This window comes from Canis lupus (genome assembly GCF_048164855.1).
Source record: "Canis lupus baileyi chromosome 15 unlocalized genomic scaffold, mCanLup2.hap1 SUPER_15_unloc_1, whole genome shotgun sequence".
Classification (NCBI taxonomy): Eukaryota; Metazoa; Chordata; class Mammalia; order Carnivora; family Canidae; genus Canis; species Canis lupus.
In genome coordinates, this window is record NW_027326420.1 from 135,302 (window position 1) to 142,784 (window position 7,483).

The following is a 7,483-nucleotide window of genomic DNA, read 5'->3' on the forward strand; positions in this document are numbered from 1 at the left end:
TGTGTATTCTTTTTTTGGATGGAATATTCTGAATACATCTGTTTTTTTTTTTAATTATTTATTTATTTATTTATTTATTTATGATAGTCACAGAGAGAGAAAGAGAGAGAGGCAGAGACACAGGCAGAGGGAGAAGCAGGCTCCATGCACCGGGAGCCCGATGTGGGATTCGATCCTGGGTCTCCAGGATCCTGCCCTGGGCCAAAGGCAGGCACCAAACCGCTGCGCCACCCAGGGATCCCTGAATACATCTGTTTTAAACATCTGGTCCATTGTGTCATTCAAAGCCATTGTTTCCTTGTTGATTTTCTGTTTAGATGATCTGTCCATTGATATAAATGGGGTATAAAGTCCCCTACTATTACTATATTATTTTCGATCAGTTCCTTTATGTTTACTAACTTTTATTTTATTTATTTATTTATTTATTTATTTATTTTTGTTTACTAACTTTTATGTATTTCAGTGCTCCCAAGTTGGTGCATAAATATTTACAATTGTTATATCTTCTTATTGGATTGTCCCCTTCATTATTGTATAGTGTCCTTTGTCTCTTGTTGTAGTTTTTGTTTTGTTGTTTACTTATTTATTTATTTACTTTTATATTTAAAATAGGTTCCATGCACAGTGTGGAGCTCAACACAAGGCCTGAACTTAGAACTGTGAGATCAAGACCTGAGCTAGGGATCCCTGGGTGGTGCAGCGGTTTGGTGCCTGCCTTTGGCCCAGGGCGCAATCCTGGAGACCCAGGATCGAATCCCACGTCGGGCTCCCAGTGCATGGAGCCTGCTTCTCCCTCTGCCTGTGTCTCTGCCTCTCTCTCTCTCTCTCTGTTACTATCATAAATAAGTAAAAATTAAAAAAAAAAAAAAAGACCTGAGCTAATATCCAGAGTTGGATGCTTAACTAACTGAGCTGCACAGGCACCCCTATAGTCTTTGTTTTATTTTTTTATTTTTTATTTTTATTTATTTTTTTTAAAGATTTTATTTATTTATTAATAGAGACACAGAGAGAGAAGCAGAGACACAGGCAGAGGGAGAAGCAGGCTCCATGCAGGGAGCCTGAGGCGGGACTCGTGGCTTGGGTCTCCAGGATCACACCCTGGACTGAAGTTGGCACTAAACCCCTGAGCCACTGGGGCTGCCCATGTCTCCTATTCTTAAGGGTAATTTCTTATGAAGAAAAGGTCCTGGAGTGCCCTACTTTGTAGTGTTGTCTGTTCTCTGGGGCCTGGCACTTCTGGGAGCACCTCCAAAGGGTTCTGTGTACTCTCTCCTGTTGTGTCCTAGCCACTCTATCCTTCAGGACAGTCATCTGTAGAGGTTCTTTCTGCCTGTCATAAGCAAGATTTGGTCCTTGGCCTGAATGTGGCATGTTTTGCACTAGATGTGCTTGTGAATTGAGACTCGTTGTACCACCACCAGAACTAAGGCCTTGTAAAACTCCTGGTTGTGAGACTCGGTGTTGGCAGAGGTTTGGGCTGCCTCAGCGGGCCCACAGCACTGGAACTGGGAGGAGTGGTTCCACCAGAGTTTGGAGGGTCAGGGTTTGGTATAAGCAAGTTAAGTAGTGAGTGTTGGCCCTATGTTTATATGTAATGACGGCCAGTGGAGGGAAATGGCTCCTGACAGTTTCTTTGTTCCTGGAGGGGTCTCTTGAGAATGCTGCCTCTTTGGGGCATGCTCTGAGATGAGTAACTAACATCCCCACTGTGTGCCCCATCCACTCTTCATATTGCTGTTTCCATTCTGTATGTCTGTGGGCTGTTTACCCCGACTTCTCTCCAAAAGCAGCCCTAATGTCCTCCAAGCTCTCCCACAGCCAAGCATGCTGATCTTTAAAACTTCAGGCTTTTTTTTTTTTTTTTAATTATTTTATTTGAGAGAGAAGGAGAATACAACCAGGGGGAGGAGCAGAGGGAGAAGAACAGATTCCCCACTGGGCAGGGAGCCCAATGCAGGGCTTGATCCCAGAACTCTGGGATCATGACCTGAGCTGAATATACTTAACCAACTGAGCCACTTAGGCACCCCAAAATCCCAGGCTTTAATCCCCTCTCACTTTCCAAGCCAATTGCTATGTGGATTCATTTTCTCTATATACTTCCCTGTGTGCTAGTTTGTCTCTTGTGCTTCTCCAAGTGTGCAGCTGTCTCCTAATTGCAGCACCCAGGATCCATTTCTTTTTTTTTTTCTTTTTAGATTTTATTTATTTATTCATGAGAGATAGAGAGCGAGAGAGAGAGGGAGAGACACAGGCAGAGGGAGAAGCTAGCTCCATGCAGGGAGCCCGATGTGGGACTCAATCCTTGGACTCCAGGATCACGCCCCCAGCCAAAGGCAGGGGCCAAAACCCTGAGCCACCCAGGCATCCCCCAGGATCCGTTTCTTATCCCAAGTTACAACTCTTTTCCTATCTTCTATTTGGTCTCTTCTCTACTTTCAGTTGTGGAATTTGTTCTGTCTTCAGATCAATTCCTGGTGTATTTGGGATGATTTGATAGTTATCTAGTTGTATTGGTGTTATGAGAAGAGCCTAGAGTCCTCCTACTCCACCACCATTTTCCCTTCCACTGAGTTGTTGATATTTTTAAGTTGCATGAGCTCTTTATATAGTATATAAATTAAACACTTGTTTTTCACATAATATATACTTTACCTAGAAAGAATATCTGCCATTTAGCATCTTGCCAAATAGAAATTTAAAATTTTTATGTGAACATGTTCAGTGTTTTATGACTTTTGGTTTTGGCATCTTGCTTAGAAAGGCTCTCCTCTCTCTGTTTTTTTTTTTTTTTTTTTTTTTTTTTTTTAAATCCTTCACATTTTTTGAAGAAATCTTCATGAAGGAAACAATAATGCCTCAAAACTTCAGCCTGGCTTTGGAAGCATTTTGTATCATTTTTAAGATACTTTTGGTTCACTGGCATTTTCTTTTTTCTTTCTTTTTTATTTTTTTAAAGATTTTATTTATTTATTCATAGAGACAGAGACAGAGAGAGAGAGAGCAAGAGAGAGAGAGAGGCAGAGGCACAGGCAGAGGGAGAAGCAGGATCCATGCAGGGAGCCTGACATGGAACTCGATCCAGGGTCCCCAGGATCAAACCCCGGGCTACAGGCAGCGCTAAACTGCTGCGCCACCAGGCCTGCCCGGTTCACTGGCATTTTCACAGCACAAAGTACTTACTAAATTGGCACACTTGTGGAATTTCTCAGCATTGGCACAGTAGAGCCTGTTTTGAGATTTATCAGAGGAAACTTTTGACCATGTCTGGGTGGTTGCAAATCCCAAAGGAACACTCTCTATTACTTCCAAAATGAGACTTTCACACTGGATTTCTCCAAGTTTCACTGTCCAAGAAATAGAAATTTTCACACCACAAAAGCAAAAAATATAGCCAGGACAACAAAGGTCATTTAATTCGATAAGATGATGAGCAACAACAAGTTCCCAAGGCTTGCAATGACCACTTTTTTCAAATCCACATTTTACAAATTCATATATGCCTCTAAGGGAGTTTTTTCAGGAACTCTCTATCTGGATTATTATTACATTTTCTCCAACAGTCACAGGCAGAGAGCTTTGAATTAACTTATTTTTTCTTATGTTCACTGTAACTGGAAAAGCTTCCTTGATGTAAGATTAGGAGGGCCAGATCTTTAGAAAGGAAAAGGTAATCTGACTACCAAGTGATGCATTTTTGCCCATTACAGCTGGTAGGCCTAACTAATATGGTTTCCAAACAAAACACTATGACAGAGATCTGTTAATGTGCAACCAGGGACCAAACTGCCACATTCTCCCCAAATTCCTGCATTCAATATAGACTCCCCCATTCATTCCTGTTTGGAAAACAAGATTTTGTCTCCTGCTTATTAAGGAGAAAACAGCAATATTTGCCTCTATTTAGTGATGCAAATCAGACTTCAAACTTGATAAGTGTAACCATTACAGTCTTAACTGCAGCTTAGAGTGTTTTCTCTTTGGGAATTAATGTACACCTATCTCCTTATTTCTAGCACCTACTGGACCTAAGAACAGTGAACAATGAATCCCAGTAACTTGAACAGATCCTGGCTTAGTAACCCCTGGAGAAAAAAAGTAGAAATGAAACATTAGCGTAGCATAGGTAAGTGTAGGTAAGATTCTCCCTCCTTATATGAGAGTATGTGTGATTTTTCAGAATCTTGGTTTCTCTTTTTTATTTTTTTTAAGATTTATTTATTTATTCATTCAGAGAGAGAGAGAGAGAGAGAGAGGCAGAGACACAGGCAGAGGGAGAAGCAGGCCCCATGCAGGAAGCCCTATGCGGACTTGATCCTGGGTTTCCAGGATCACACCCCAGGCTGCAGGCGGCACTAAACCTCTGCGCCACCAGGGCTGCCCAGAATCTTGGTTTCTCTTAACCACATATTTTTTTTTTTTTTTTATTTATGATAGTCACACAGAGAGAGAGAGGGAGGCAGAGACACAGGCAGAGGGAGAAGCAGGCTCCATGCACCGGGAGCCTGATGTGGGATTCGATCCCGGGTCTCCAGGATCGCGCCCTGGGCCAAAGGCAGGCGCCAAACCGCTGCGCCACCCAGGGATCCCTTAACCACATATTTAAAAAGGACTGGTCATATATATTTTCGTTTAAGTGTATACAGTGCTTTCTCTCTCTCTCTCTCTCTCTCTCTCTCTTTATGGTGCTTCTCAGTGAAATGAGAAAGGCAGTTTTCCACCTGGTTCTGGGATTTGACATCCTTTATTTGCTTCTTTTCAAGAAGGTAATAAAAACAATTGCTAACTTATGTTAAATGCTTACTGCATGCCAAGCACTGTGTGAATAAGCACAAACACAATAGCTTTTAGTTCTCATAGTGTTCCCTTGTGATAGATACTTCTTAAGTTACATCCTGTGTCAGTGGAGTAATCGTCTCACTGAAGAGGTCTACTGACTATGTTAAGGTGATAGAGATTTAACATTAATATGGAATGGAGTAAGCACAATAGGCAAGCAGCAACACTTTCTTCTACGTTTGTTGATTCACTCACTACCTCCAGAGATTTGATGAATATTTTAGAGACAGAATGGTTTGAATGTATAGATATCTACTAATGGAATTTCATTTTCTTCCTTCCTTTGATCTAAGCTAGTGGTTCTGAAACATTAGCATGTGTAAGAATTGCTGTACAGAGTTGCATAAAACCATTTTACTGTACTTTTTATACTTGAGGAGCAACTTAAGAGATGTTCAAGGTGATTTTGACTATATGTGATTTTTGCCTAATATGTTGGCTTTATGCTGAATCATTTGCAGGGAAATAACATAGGACTAAGAGATTCAGGCTAGGAGAGAAAAGAAGACTCTGAGAGAAGAGAACCAAGGAGACTTCCAGGTAGGATGAAAGAATACCTATCAGTATACTGGACAATCAAAGATTGAGGGAGGTGGGAAGGAAGCAAGGCCAGGAGGAATGAATGCCTGATACTGTGGTAAAAGTATTTATCTGTGTTATCTCAATTATTATAGCAACCCTTCAGATATGGAAACTTAAGTTATGGGTGCTCAAATGACTTGCCTGGTGTCACAAAGATGGCAGATGGTTGAGTCAACATCCAAACCTGGGTCCTCTTACCATATTTGGCTTCCTTATGGGTTAGGATTTCCTGAAGTCAGCCAGAAAGAACTCTGGGGAATGGAGATATGTTGTCCTAAAGCTTGGGGCAAGATTCTTATAAGGCCATGTAGGGAAATATCTTCATTCCTCATGTAGAACAAAGAGGCTGACTTGGCATGGATAGTTAAGGAAACTAAGCAGAATTTTATGAAAATACCTGCATCCTTGCCTATTCATAATTTCTTTCCTTCTGAAAATACGGAAGTGACATCAAGACACTGGGCTTTCATGTACACAGCAAGTGTGTAACATGTAATGGTGTTCTTAAAATGCTTACTTCTCTGGTCCCCTCAGAATATAATTTGAGTATCCCAGTAAAAGAAATTGTAAACCCAGAAGCCAGCTTAGGCTGAAAACTGTAATCACTCTAGAAAAAAAACATGCCACCAACTTTGAGGATCACTAGGAGCTTTAGAAGAAATAGTCACTGGCTCTCTTTCTCTCTGTGTGTGTCAAATAAATCAGTAAAATCTTTTTAAAATTTAAGAAAATTTAATCTTTTTAAAAAATTTAAAAATCCAGTGAGTCATGTTACTAAGTCAAGAAAATATGAGAAAAATCACTAGATTTTTGTGAGGTGACTGTGACATAATGTGATAGGAAGTTTGTATAAATATGTAAGATCTTTTTCTAGGATCCACCAGTGATTTATCAAATAAGAAATTAAAAAAGAGTTTACAGAGAAGAAAAAAGGAATTAATGCATAGAAAAGACTATAGCCTCATAAAACTAAATACACACACATAAACACACACACACGAGTACCAGTAAACATGGCTCTCTGTATTATTTCTTATAACTCCATGAGGATCTATACTTATATGACTACATTTTTCTATTTAGAAAAGTCTACAGCCTCAATAATGATTGAATAAATACAAATCAAAACAAAATTAGGTTCTAGCTGCATAACATGGATTTCAGAGGAAATGAAAAATGTTGGCAGGGGTGCCTGGCTGGCTCAGTCAGTGAAGCATGCAACTCTTGATCTCAGGGTTGTGAGTTCAAGCCCCATGTTGGGTGTAGAGATTATTTAAAAATAAAATCTTTTTTTTTTAAATGTTGCAAAAAGTTGGGAGACATGTTACGCTCTTACATTGTTAATAACAGTACAAGTCAGTTCAAGTAGTTCTGAAACAATCAGAGTTTTGAGTTTTCTACAGTTTTATATAGGTCATTGTGCAATTCTTTTTCCTTGGATTTTTGTATTTTGAAAGTCCTGCATGCTTCTTTTAATATGGGGAAGTGAGGGAAGGTAAGGGAGTAATGAGAACTCTCTGTACTTAATATTCATTTCTCTGTACATTTAAAACTGATTTTAAAAAGTCTATTAATTAAAAAAGAAGGCTCAGTAGTTGAGTGTCTGCCTTTGTCTCAGGGCGTGACCCTGGAGTCCCAGGATCAAGTCCCACATTGGGCTTCCTGCATGGAGCCTGCTTCTCCCTCTGCATGTCTCTGCTGCTCTCTCTTTGTGTCTCTCATGAATAAATAAATAAAATCTAAAAAATAAATTAAAAAAGAAAAAAAAGCTGTGAATATACTAAAGTCACTCAACTGTATGCTTTAAATTGGGGAACTGTATGGTATATTCATTATATCCCCATAAAGGTGCTTTCTTAAAAAAATAAAAGAAAATGAAATGTGTATTTTGTAATTCCTAAAGCAACCAGAAAATAAAACATAAAAAGATACAGTGAGAATTACAATAAGTAAATTAAAGTGCAATACTAAAACAGGTTCAACTAACTCAGAAGAGGGAACAGAAATGAAAAACAGAGATAAGCAGAGGACTAATAATACAATGACTGATGTAAAT